The 11,762-nt window shown below is 43.2% G+C and overlaps 1 protein-coding gene across 1 annotated transcript in view; it reads left to right on the top strand.

The window, feature by feature from the left end:
- Positions 1-2,320, top strand: part of Adamts12 (ADAM metallopeptidase with thrombospondin type 1 motif 12) — a 96,107-nt gene extending 93,787 nt beyond the window's left edge. Inside the window, exon 19 of the mRNA XM_038323557.1 lies at positions 1-2,320. This exon is cut by the window's left edge and continues 1,512 nt beyond it. The gene's annotated coding sequence lies outside the window, so the exon portion shown is untranslated.
- Positions 2,321-11,762: the final 9,442 nt, after the last annotated feature.

Below are 11,762 nucleotides of genomic sequence, written 5' to 3'. Positions count from 1 at the left end.
GTGTACAGACAGATAAGCCCCAGAGAAAGAGCTCAGAACCAGCCCTTGACAGGGTTTGAGGCCATGTATGCCTTCGTGTGATGGATCACATAGTCGTAGGCTTACGCACCAATATGTATCATCTTCATTCTGAAGTACAGTCTCCCACATCTCCCTGGAGTTAGCTACTCACTCAGCAGAGTGGTGCTATTGAACCTGGTGCTAATACCTAGATGGTGGCGGAGCTAACAGAGACATTAGCTAGTAGTCATATGAATGACTAAGTATATATGAACTTCCAGACAGACATCTTCTGCTTTGTGTGAGATGGTGCTGCAGGCTAAAGCCAGTTTTTACTTGCTCTGAGACCATGAACACAACATTATGTATTATGTATTTTTAAACTTTGTTTTGGCTTTTTGAGAAAGGGTTTCTCTGGGTAGCCCTGGCTGTCCTAGAACTCACTCTGTAGACAGGCTGACCTCCAACCCACAAAGCTCTGCCTGTCGCTGCCTCCCGAATGCTAGGATTAAAGGCGCGCACTGCTACCACCCAGCACTTTCAAACTCCTTTCCAAGTCACTAGTATGTATTATTCTAGTCAATTCCTGTGGAAAACAAAACACTGGGCTTTGGATAAGATTCAAAGAAATACCAGAAATAGGAGAAAGTACATATTTGCTGAAGCCAGGGGATTTATGCGTAGGTAAGCATACTTTCTTATACTCTGTCTGTAAATATAAACATTGCTGGTCAATGGCACACTCTGGTGAAATGGAAATTTCAGAGACATACTTGCATTATTGTATAAGTGGCATGAATGGAGAAGCAGAGAAGAACCTGACTTTTTCTAATGAGAAAATTTGCGAAGACTAATAGTCTAGGCTTTCGGATGGGTTAATTTAGTAAACCATGTGAATTTAGCTTAACCTGGTACTGTTCTAGCACAGGGTAAAGTACAATCCGTCAGAGTCCTGGGTGTGACCAGGCTTACAGAACTCAGGAACAAACCTGGATTCCTACTGACCTCAGCAAGTTAAACTAGGCCAGATTGCCCAATACAAAAAATAAGCCATGTCATTTGTTGTCCATGTGGTGAAGAACACCAAAAGCCCGTGGAGAGGGTCTGGCCAGGTGCTCTGTTCTAGGTCTTTCTCCAGTTTCTCAAATCCAATCCTGGCTATCCCTTTCTTCTAGCAGAGTGGGACTCCTATGGCATGTGTCATTTGTGCTTGCTGTTCACTGGTCACCTGCTCAACCAGGGGCTAGCGGGGTTTCCGTAGAACCTTAGTGCTTGAGATGCTAGAAGAACCCTGGATGTTAGGATGACTCTGACAGGAAGAACTGGGTAGTGTCTTCACAGGGTCAAATATGAAGCCTTGGTTTATTTCACCCATGTCCTCCTTCAGTAACCTTTTGAAAGTGTGAGCAAGAAGTTGAACAAGAGACACTGGATACACACTTTACCATGAGCCAGAGAGGTCCGCCTCAGGACCTTGTGCTTAAATATATCATGTTGGGTTTACATTGCGTTTCAGAGTGCTAGACTTAGTTCTTCTCCAAAAAGTTATAGGCTATTCAATTCTTGAACATCAAAACAGTATTGTGTCATAAGAGAATAATATTTCCTGGAAACTTCATCATGAATCCTTTGTTCGAGTCATGAATCATGTCCTGTAACAAAGGATTGCTTTCTTGTGTAGGAATAACTGTTCAGTCATACGTTTTCTGAAACAAGAGCACACACACCTCCTGTTCTCCTGAGACAACTATGTCTCCACTGGCATTCCAATACAATGCTTTCAGGGAGTCTGTTTTGAACAATCTCCATCAAGAATCTGAAACGCAATTTGAGGCTTATAGTATTTCGGACCCTAACTTTCCACCTAGCTAGCTGAAGTTCTCTGAAAGCTACGTTTTGCAAGCCTAGAGAGTACAAGTCTTGGCTTTCTCCTTTCTTACTTCAAGATGAAGCTCTGGGTCAGGCTATCTGGTGCTCAATCCACAGTGATCCGCTTTCCCAGGGAAAGGCCACATGTCATGAGCTTCCTGGTGCTATAACCTATCCAATATATTTGATATACTCTTGTTGCTAAATAAAATATGTTTTTAATTCAAGTATTTTTATATTAAGTTGTGTCAGTAAAAGTAATGTGGTAGGGGAAATGTCTTTCTGCCTATCTTTGTCCTCCCAAATGGTGGTATGACATACATGACTAATTCATTGTCTTCTCTGTTCCTATGCTCCCCCACTCCTTATGTACCGGATGAGTGCCTTGGTATTAAAATCAGATTGTAATTATAGCTTGTCTTTGTGTGGCATCAATAAATGGTCAAATTCATTGAGGTTCCCTTGTGATTCATTGGCTCCTACTGTGAGGCTTTCACCACCCACTGCGGTGTTACCATGGAGTTTAGCAATGGAAGAAGTTGCTATCAATTTTTTCCTCCTACATTCCTCCCAGACTCCTTCCTTCCCCACCCCTAGACAAGTACATTATTACCCAATGAATCATACTCTAGGTGAGTCGAACTTAACTCATGAATGTGCAGTGTCTTAGTTAGGGCTTCTATTGCTGTGAAGAGACACCACGATCTGGCAACTCTTTTTTTTTTGTTTTTGTTTTTGTTTTGTTTTTGTTTTTCGAGACAGGGTTTCCCTGTAGTTTCTAGAGCCTGTCCTGGAACTAGCTCTTGTAGACCAGGCTGGCCTCAAACTCAGAGATCCACATGTCTCTGCCTCCCGAGTGCTGGGATTAAAGGTGTGCGCCACCACCGCCCGGCCCTGGCAACTCTTATAAAAGAAAGCATTCAATTGGGGATGGGTTACAGTCCAGAGGTTTAGTCCATTATTATGGTGGGAAGCTTGGGGACATGCAGGCAGAAATGGTCTTGGGGAGGTTGCTGAGAGATCTACATCTGGAGCAACAGGCAGAAGGGAGAGAGAGAGAGAGAGAGAGAGAGAGAGAGAGAGAGAGAGAGAGAGAGAGAGAGAGAGAGAGAGAGAGAGAGAGAGAAAGAGACTGGGCCTAGCATGAGCAACTAAAACCTCATAGCCCATCCCTGGTGACACACTTCCTCCAACAAAGTCACACCTACTCCAAGAAGGTCATACCACCTAATAATGTCACTCTCTATGGGGCTATGGGAGCTATTTTCATTCATACAACCACATACAACAACTAAAAAAAAAAAGGATCATCTGAAGTGATGCCTAAAATACCCCACAATACTGAATCTGGTGGAGTCAGACCCTCAGCTTACTTACATCATGACTCCTCTCTTGATATCCTAAGTGACAGAATACTTAAAAGAAAGTACGTCATGTCTAGCAGAGTTTGCACAAGGAAGCCAATCCTTTCTCAAAGACAGTGCAGAGCCAAGTTCAGGCAGCAAAGGAGTAGCTATGGAGAAGGAATCCACTAATCATATAAGCATTGATTGTTTTCAAAAGCTGGACTGGGTAGGTGACCCCTAGAATTTTTGAGGATGCACTTAGGGTGGTAGGAAATATGAGTTTGGTCAATGCCAAATCACAGGGACAACTCCCTGTTTGTACCTTTAAAACTATTCTATGACCATCAGAGAACTCTTTCTTACCCTTCAAAATTCTGGTCGAATGTCTATGACCTTAGGAAGCCCACCCTGGTCCTGTTAGGAAGAGTAAGGCCTGCCTCTCCTCTGGCTGTGTCCTGCACATTTTACACATTTTGCACTTTTAAAATCTCAGGAGGGATTTTATTCCCAAGGAGACGCATGGCAATGTCTGGAATGTCCTGGGTTTTGACAAGTGGCAGTAGAGGAATACCAACCATCGCCATCCAATCACTGGAGGCCAGCAGGGCACTCCACAGTGTGGCTACCTCCCTTTTTGTTTGATTCAAAATATCATTTGTTTTGAGGCTAGAAAGACCTGTGCTAAAGCAATTATCACCTTGGGATGGTAACAGGGCGTGGAGTTAAATAAAAATGAAGCTTACTCTAAAGTTTAGAACCCCAGGAAAGGATTGCTAAAATAGATCAAAAGACCTCAAAAGAAACTGCATATGGATTCAAAGTACATTGGGCTGATGGAAAGCATATGGGAAGTGCAAATTAGTATCGGGTTTATATGCAAAAAAATGACATAAAGTTGGGAAGGTCCAGAAGCATGAAGTGGAGTTAAGGGGGAGAAGTTGGGCATAACTATAACCAAAATACATTGTATGTATGTTTTGTTTTAAATTCTCAAAAAAATAGTAAAAACACTATTTTTTTAAAAAGAAAAAAACTTCTTGACATTGGAAGGGAGCTGTGACCATAAGCTAACTCCGGACCACATGGGCTAGCCTAGGACCTGGGGTATCTCAATTTTAAACTCACAGCAATGAGCTAAAAGCAAAATCGTGGAACAATGATATGCTAAAGGGTTTGAATTAATCATCCCCTTCCAACTGAGGTCTCTAATGAACAGAAAGTACACATAATTAGTCAGATCAAAATACCAGCTTTCCTAATAGGGACACTGGCTTGAAGCATATGTGTGGGTTGCTGATGCAAAAGGTTTCCTACCTTCCACATCTCCACCCTCCACAGCAAGCAGCAGGGTAGCTGGAGCAAATGTTTCCCTGTAGAGAAGCACTGAGCTGAGAAAGAGGAGTGGGGGAAAGGGAAAGGTGGAGGACGTGGCTCATTAACCTCAGCCAGTAGACATAGTTCTTATTTCCTAGCCTAGTCCCCTGACTGACACATAGTACATACTTTATAAGAATATAGGACTACATTAAGGGAGATAAGATGTAGATTATTGGTCAAACAAAAACAGAGAGGTAAGGTACTGGAGAAAGAGGTTTAAACAGGGAGTGTTGTGGGAGTATGGGAGAGATGGGGGAATAGGTGGGGCTAATTTAAAGGAAGAGTATATAGAAGCAATATGGAAGGCTACTACCTCACAACTCAATTAAAAAGCATGTAGTAGACTCTAGTAAAGAGTAGCTACAGGGATAGTAGAATACATATTATATGAAAGAAGAGTGTATGGAACAGGGTCAGGGTAGAGAAAGGAGTAGTGGGTAGGCTAATTAAAACCAAGCATGTATAGAAAAGCCTTGTTGAAATCTTCCAGTTAGTAATCTAATTCCAAAATATGCCTTTAAACAAGCATTCAAACAGAATTATCCTGCATAGATGGAGAAGCCCTCTTCCAGAAGATGAGGATTATTAAATGAAAATCTCGGTGCTAAGATCAGAATACCTCCCTACAAGTTGTTAGTCAGGGTGTCTCCAGAGGTCTCCAAAACAACACAGGCTATTGCTATTACCCCGGGGTTTCCACCATAACTAGATGGTAAGTCCTCGTTGCTGAAGACACCACATACTTTGACTACAGGATGCAGAGAAATCAATCTCTAATTGACTCCTCCCTGCTGGCTGGCTTTCATAGGATAGTAAGGTTCTCTACAGGCTGTTGGATTTGTTACTTTAGTGCTCTGATGTGGCACAGTAACCAAACTTTGTTTTGGCTCATGGTTCCAGAGTCCACAGTCATGGCGGCAGTATGGCAGCGGACTCCAGGCATAACGGCAGAAACGGGCAGCTGAGAGTTCACATCCTAAATGTCAAGCACAAATCAGAGAGGGCAAACCAGAAATAGGCAAGATATTTTTATCTCAAAGCCCACCCCCACCCCATGTCATACTTCCTCCCACAAGTCAGCAATACCCAAGTCTCTCTAAACAGCGCCACCTGCTGGGGACTAAGTGTTCAAATGCCCAAGACTGTAAAGGAACATTTTCTATGCAAACCACCAAACCAATCTAAATTTCCATGGCATTTGGCGGAGGAGCTCTCCAGGTCTCACACGTCTTACTAAAGAGCTGCTGGCACATGATAGCTACAGGGGAAGGGAGAACCATTCTTGAGAGTGTTCCAACTGGTGTGTTTCCTATGTTCTAGTGGACGACCTCATAGCTCATGCACAGATGGGCAGCACTAAATGGGACTTCACGGGTTTCTTTTTCTAATTTTATTTTAGGAAAAAGAAGGCAGGAAGTTGGGAGGGAGACATGTTGGAGAGAAATATAGGGAGGCTTGGGAGAAAAGAGTGGGGTGATTGTATGATCTTATTACATTGTAATCATATATGAAAATTTCAAAAGTGAAGAAATGTTATAATAAAACGTATTAATTAAATAGTAAATGCCAAGCTAAGGAGCAAGAACAGGTGACCTTGTTTTAACCTATGAGAGATAGTATTTTGGAAGCTAAACTTTATGAGTCACTCGGACCCAAGACATAGAGCTAAACTCCCATTATAGCTAGCACAATTTATTGCAGGTTCCAGAAACAGGCACACAAATTTCAGGAGCCAATATTATTTAGGAACAAAATGATCCTGGAGGTGCCCACTCACAAAAGATCCATCAGATGAGCCGGAGGAGCCCTGTGTCCTCCGGGCTAATGTCTGATACTAATAACTGCCCTGAGTTCTTTCCAGTGCTTGAAGGAGCCATCAAGTGCTAGGGAAGGAAATGGCCTATTTTGTCTGAACTAGCAGCAGAGAAAGTGGTCTCAGCTCTACCTCAGAAAACTGTGGACTTTGGGCAAATCTGCAGCAGAGATTTGCTCCTTTGTTTTTAATGTCACAGCAGGCCAGGGGAGGATGCCTAGTGATGTTGAGGAAATGCAGGAAGGATGACTCTACTCGCATACAAGGGATGTGGAAAGCAAGGAGAAAAGAGAACAGAAAGCAGTTCTGATTTATTAACTGGATTCAATGTTGAGAGAAACGGTTTTATTGGAGTTTGGAGCATGCATTTTAAAATACAAAACTTTACAGGATTTCCTCAATCATGGAGACTATCCACATCAAGAGCGTGAGTGTCTCCTTTGCCTTAGGCTTCTTGGGTGGAAATCATTAAGGCTGAATTCAGGGCTCTCTGAGGTCTGGTCTGCTGACACTCTGTGGCATGACTTAGAGTCTAGCCAGTGGGAGAAGCCCACTGTTGACGGCTGCTAACCCTTCTCTACTATATAGTTTCCTACCACAACTCCCTCAGGAAGTTGATAGTTAGTGAGTTTTTCCCAGTATAGTCGATACAGCTTTGATGGCTCATGATTTGCTTTTCCCACTCGAAGACCCCTGATCTCACTACCTAACACCATCTTAGGGCTAATCCGTGGGCATAGTTTCAAGCATAAAAGAAGGAATCTTCCTGTTTGAACCCATGTTGCTGAATATTCTTCAGGCTAGGGCTCCAGAGATGTAACATCCCAGCTCCTTAACAGGTTGATTTGTGCTCAGAAAACCTCTGTGACAGCTACTACTACTACATTATAAACTATCCCCCAACATAATGTAGGAATTATTTTTATGGACGTATATTCAGTCAGGCAGGACTTGAGAGCACAGAGTGGCAGCTTATTTCTCCTCCGTGATACTGAAAATGGTAAAGGGTCTTGATGAAGATCACTCCACCAAAGTTAGGGATGTTGGCACACATCTGCAGTGCCAGCTCTAGGGAGCCTAAGGCAGGAAAATTCCCAAGGGTTCCAATCAAACCAGTGTGAAAAACCAAACAAATAACTTCATACAAACCTCCACATTGCTCATTATAATCAAACTCCAGAGTGGTTTCTAGAAGCCAAAGACTGTAGAGTAACATACCCCTTTGCACCCAAATTACTGTTTGGTAAAGTTCAAGGTTGCTAGAGAATTTATTACTTGTTCTAAAGAACAGTTAGCATGGGCTTGTGACCCTTTTCTTAAAGCATTTACTAGAAACTTACAACTCTTCCATTTTGTCTTTGGAAAGGATATCTCCCACAGCCCAGGAGTCCCAGGGGCCTGAAAGTCATTCCTTTTAAATGTAATCACCTAGGGGGCTAGGGCTCAAGTCCTTCAGTTCCTGGAAGAGAGCACAATTCAGACTTTGATAAACGCCAGCCAGCAAGTACACACAGCAGTTCATAGGGACCATTCTTCCACCTGCTCCTTATAATTTTTATTGCTTTCTTAATTCTTCCAAGTCCTTACATATCCCCCCTTCCTAATACCTCACTTTCCCTCTTTAAAATATCCAGTAAGTCCTACACAAAGCAGAGCTGAACGCAGATTACAATGGGGTCTCTCGCCTTTTGCAACAGCCTTGAAAATCCATTTCTACATTCTTTGGGACCAACTTTGCTTGTCTTTATTAATGTCTGATTTTTTTTGTAAACTCTTCTGGTTTGAGCTCCTGCCAGCTGGAATCCTCTGCAGGTCCTCTGACATACGTACACTGATACCTGAGCTGGGACCAGCAAGTGAATCACCCATGGCTTCTACATGAGGCCTCTTCCGGTTTACCATCATGTAGACCTTCAGCAAATTACCCAGTGACACACGGCGCCCATCATAGTCTTAGTCTTGGCTGCAAACTTGAACCTGACTCTGTCATGAGTCACCTGCAACCAGGTGGCCACCTTGAAGAGATAACCTGTTCCCCTGCCAACCAAAGCTGGCACTTCTCACTTCAAATCATCGTCAAGTCTCAAGAGGAAAAGAAGCCCCTGTGAGAAAGAATTAGAGTGGCAAACAGTGGCAGCGCGGATCACCGAATGAGCAGGGACACCTCTCTCCAGCTTGGTGGGGATAGCTAAGAATCTAGTCAATAGATGGAGCCGTGGGGCTCCATAGAGAGGCTGCATAGCACAACAGTTTGTCCTCTGCTGATTGTCTCCATCTGTTTTAGATTACAGACAATAGGTGAACTAATGAATCGGGAGATTAAATTAGCTTCCCTTAACCCATGTGGATTGGGAAACAGATGTGTTACACAGCCCCAGAAATCAGCTCTTTTATTGCAATATTTTGAGAACCACTGAGGAGCATAACCTGTGCTTGCATGTGCCTGGTGGTTGCTTCAATGGGCACTGAGCCTCAGAAAAGAAGGGTGGTTGAAATAAGATGACAAACATATTAATACATCTCTCTCCAATGTGTGTGTGTGTGCGTGTGTGTGTTTTAATAGTACTGAGAATCAAACATAGGATCTTATTCTAAGCACATATTCTAATTCTATATTAATTTAAGTACTATATTACAACCATTGCCTCCTCTCCTACTTCAGGGAGACCTAACTCTGGAATAAAGAAGGGTTACCTTTAAACTAAATCCTCAGATTCCTGAGAGGGGAGAAATCGGAAATGACCCTGTTATAAGTGTATGCCTCCCTCGTGAGGATTTTATTTCTTTAGACAAATATCACATTAAAACCCAGCTATGAATTCATGCAATGCAGTCTTATGTTGATTTTTATGTATTTTCATAGCACAACTCCAAGGTCCACCTTCACCAGAAGATCATTTTGTAGATTATTCCATGGGCAGCTGATGTATTAAAAATAGGTGGAGTTAATTGCAGTCAAGTACACTGAGATGGAACGTGAAGGAGGGAGAGATAATGTTCATAATGGACTAAGGCAGACAAGAGGGAAAGGTAAAAGGGAGAATGCAGAGGTTGTCCTTAGCAATGAGAGAGCAACCCATCTGTGATGGAGGATGTGTTTGTAAGCATGGTGGAAGGGGTAGTGGGTTAACACTGAAATTGGGGAACAAAGTACCAGAGACACACAAAAAAAGCACTGGTCCAGAGTCCTGCTGTGTCCAGCCACCAACACCAGAGATTGAGGACCCAACAGCTTCACACTGAGTGGACTTAGAATGGGTTCTTTTACCTTGAGCCTGCAATAGCTTGAGTCCTGCCCTTTGCAAATCCCAGCCTCCTGTGGCCAAGGGAGTCAAGAAAGGAATGTTCCAACCTTTTCTAAAGCTGCTTACTGTGCCTCCAAGAGGTTGATATCTGGTCCTTCTGTATTTGTGTTGCTTTTATTACTTAGTAAAGAAGCTGCTTTCGGCCAATGGCTTAACAGAATATAGCCAGGCTGGAAGAGATATATAGAAAGAGAATTGGCAGAGTCAGGGAGAAGCCATGTAGCCACCTGCAGGAGATAGATGCCTCTGATGGAGCCTGCTGAAACTTTGCTGGTAGGCCACAACCTCATGGTGATGCACAGATAATGGAGATGGGTTAGTTTAGGCTATAAGAGCTAGCTAGAAATAAGCTATTGGCCAAACAGTATTGCAATTAATACAGATTTCTGTGTGATTTTTTTCAGGAGTCTGGGTGGCTGGGAAATGAACAAGCAGCTTCCCCCAACAGCTATCCCTCTGCCTATTCTGATCTTTGAACAATACTTGCTCCATGCTGCTCTGGCAGTTAGGAGGCTAAGGGTAAGAGGATACAGACGGTCCATATACGCTGTGGATTTCAGTCATAAAACAGCCTACATCCTAGGACTTCTCCCTATTCCTGTCCAGCATCACCTACATCTTCCTTAAAGAATGGCCCTTGTGATTGACAGGCTGAACAAGCCAGCCCTGCCCATGAGAACCTGGTGGACAGGCTCAAGATTCCTGCGTGGTGACTAAATCCAGATGCATGATGGAAGTTCACCTAGCTGAGCTTTTTATGGAGCTCAACAAGTTAGCTCATTGGCTCTGTGCTTCCCCTTTCTAATTCATAATTTACTACAGTTCTCAAAACTGTAAAAACATGTAAAAACATGACATGTTAGGTTCTGTAGAGGACTGACAATCCTACAGAATTAATATAAACTAAAAGGGAATTTATGTATGTTTTGGAGAGTACAGCAATGCCTGTCTCTGTCTCCATCCTGGGGAGGCTGGGACCCTGTAGCGGTTTGGTCCAGGAGGCTCTCAGCACTCCCATTCTGATGGTGAAGGCTTGGCAGAGTCCTAGAGAGCCATAGATCTTCACTCCACATTGGAAACCCGAAAAATCTGAATTTTGGGGGTCAGTGAAGGATGACAGGGCGGGAGTGGTGGCAACCGCAGCGGGGTAGATGAACTAATGAAAGAACAGGCTAGAACTCATCAGTGAGACACCAAGTCAGTCACGGAAAAGGCACATGTTTCCCCCTGGACCACATCATGTCTGAACGACCAGTGCTAGGTGCCACTCACATTTTGATGTGAGCTCACATTATGATGTTTTCATACTTCAATGAACCTAATCAAGAAAATCCCTCCTAGAGCAGATGTGCCCAGACTTTTATCTCTTGGTTGATTTCAGTTCTAGTCAAATAGACAATGGAAATCATCCACCACACTGGGGCAGAATGACGGGAGCATACAGTTGTCCAGGCATCTGATGTGACAGGCCCCTCAAGGACCATTAAGCAACACTTTCTTTGATTTTTTTTTAGGTCCCAATTCTCCGCACTGTACTTAAAAGCTCCCAGCCACACCCTCCTCTGGCCTGAGGAGCCAAGTTTGTATACCCCACTTCAATCATTTGTGTTTATTCTGTTGATTCCGAAGCTCTCACTAAACCACAGATGTTTGTATTTCCATGTTTCTAAAATAAGTGCAGAACAGAGGCCTCTGTTGCTTCACTCTGGTTTCAGGACCAGTGCAGATCATGATAACTTCTAACCATGAGCAGAGATTCTTATGGGAGTCGAATCCTGTAGTCAAATAGGATCCAGGCTCATCTTGAACACAGACTAGATCAGCGGTTCTCAACCTCCCTAATGCTGCAACCCTTTCATGGAATTCTTCACGTTGTATACTGTGACCTTTCAGTACAGTTCCTCAGGTTGTGGTGACCCCCCAACCATACAATTATTTTCATTGCTACTTCATAACTGTAATTTAGCTACTGTTATGAATCATAATGTAAACATCTGACATGTAGATATCTGATATGGAACCCCTGTGAAAGGGTCATTCAATGCCCCCAAA

Source organism: Arvicola amphibius, chromosome 3 (assembly GCF_903992535.2).
Source record: "Arvicola amphibius chromosome 3, mArvAmp1.2, whole genome shotgun sequence".
Classification (NCBI taxonomy): Eukaryota; Metazoa; Chordata; class Mammalia; order Rodentia; family Cricetidae; genus Arvicola; species Arvicola amphibius.
The sequence above is the reverse complement of the archived record's forward strand: the minus strand, read 5'-3'. Positions and strand labels throughout refer to the sequence as shown.